This window comes from Myotis davidii, unplaced genomic scaffold, assembly GCF_000327345.1.
Source record: "Myotis davidii unplaced genomic scaffold, ASM32734v1 scaffold630, whole genome shotgun sequence".
NCBI lineage: Eukaryota > Metazoa > Chordata > Mammalia > Chiroptera > Vespertilionidae > Myotis > Myotis davidii.
In genome coordinates, this window is record NW_006282083.1 from 132,133 (window position 1) to 133,991 (window position 1,859).

Here is a 1,859-nt window from a genome sequence, read left to right on the forward strand (position 1 = left end):
AGCCAGCAGGTCGTTATCTCCCGAGGGGTCCCAGACTGCGAGAGGGCACAGGCCGGACTGAGGGACCCCCCTTCCCCCCAAGTGCACAAATTTTTGTGCACTGGGCCTCTAGTAGTAATAATAATAAAACTTGGTAGACCCCAAAGGGCCCAGGGCTTCCCAACTTCATTACCATTGATCCCGATGTTTCCTGGAGCTACAATGCATTTTCCAAGCCAATATCCCTCCTAAACCCAATATAAGGAGTCAGTTTATAAATTAGTTATAATGGTTACAAATACTAACTTTACTATCAGAATCTGAATTGCATCCCAGCTCTGCCATTTACCAACTCTCTAACTTGATTCATACAAGTTAACTAACTTCAAGGCTCATATTCTTTATCTGTAAAAAACGTAAAATAACAGAATCTATCCCAGGGTTACTAAAAGAAAGAATGGTAATGCAAAGAGCATTTAAAAGATGTTAACTTTTACCAGCTCCCTTCCCCTAGACTCCATAGAAGTATAAGTTCTTACTACATAATAGTGAAATCCTATTTGTTCACAGATCTGCCTCCCTTGTTGGACTCTCAATTCCGCAAGGAGAGGGGTGAGGTTTTAGTCGCCTTTGATAGAATGCAGCCAATTGTATTTTCAAAGATGGCCCATTTCACATCCCTCCTCCCAGCAGTGGGGTCTATAGTATGTGCCCTCCCTTTTAAAATGAGTGGCTTCTGGAACTGTTTTAACCATCACAATAAAGCAGAAGTGACACTGACTTCTGGGATTAAGTAATAAAAGATTAGAATACTTTCAAAAACTTCAGACACCCTGTTAGCGCTCCAACTCCCTGAAGGAATCACAACTGGGCCCTGCAAAGACCCCGCAGGCTCCTGCGGCTCCTCACCCGCCCACCACGCCAGGTGCTCAGGCTGTTCCAGACCCAGCCACCTGGGACCGCGACTGAACTGGCCAGAGCAGCGCGCCAAGCTCCTGACACAGAAGCCAGGACAGGGAGTTAAATGGCTGTTGTTTTATACCACTGAGTTTCTTGGTTATGCAGCAACAGATAACAGAACAAACCCTTAGTAAATAATACCGACTAATGATTGAACACCTGGATACATACCAGGCATGATAATAAGGACTATGTATGCATTATCTCAATCTTCATGTCAGCTCTTTAAGATCACTAACATTAGTCCCATTTTACAAATTAGGAAACTAAGATGAATAACCTGCCCAAAGTCACAGGACTCAGACCTGCCCACCTGCCAGCCTCTGCCCCCAGGGAATGCATCCCCTGCGGGAAGAGGAAGTGCTCTCTAAACTGTTCCGCACATCACCTCTTCTTGTCTTCATCAAAACTCCCCACGTAAGCAGAGTGATCTTTACTTTGAAATTTTTACTTTATTGCCTTTATTTTACAGCCCCATCTCATTTAAGAGCTTTTCTCTGAGCCTCTAGCGGCTAGCCGCTCGATGTACCAGGGGTAAATAATAGAACCTATTTTGCCGGACTTTCCTAAAATCAAAGGAGGTCATTCACAGAAAGCACCGACTGGGGTGAAACTTCAGTCACTGTGTGCTGACACCATCACCATCTCCAGTCCTGCCTGCGTCCAACATCCGCTCACAGAAACAGGCGTCCTCCGCCATGTCTTCCCTACAGAGCACTTCCTACGACTTGCAGCTGAGTTTACTTACTTTTCTGTCCCCGCTACAACCACATCCCCAGCCTGAAAACCACGTCTGGTAGACACCATGGAATGACAAATCCATCAGAGAAGTGGGTGAGTGAATGGGGAAGGGAGGACACCTCGGAGGTGGGTTCAGCCCCGGGAAGGCGCGAGCCGGCCGGGGAGGAGGCGCGCGGTAG

At 46.7% G+C, this 1,859-nt stretch overlaps 1 protein-coding gene across 1 annotated transcript in view; it reads right to left on the reverse strand.

The window, feature by feature from the left end:
• The window catches only part of SHQ1 (SHQ1, H/ACA ribonucleoprotein assembly factor), a 121,062-nt gene that overhangs the window by 118,638 nt on the left and 565 nt on the right, over positions 1–1,859 (reverse strand). The gene's annotated exons all lie outside the window — the stretch shown is intronic.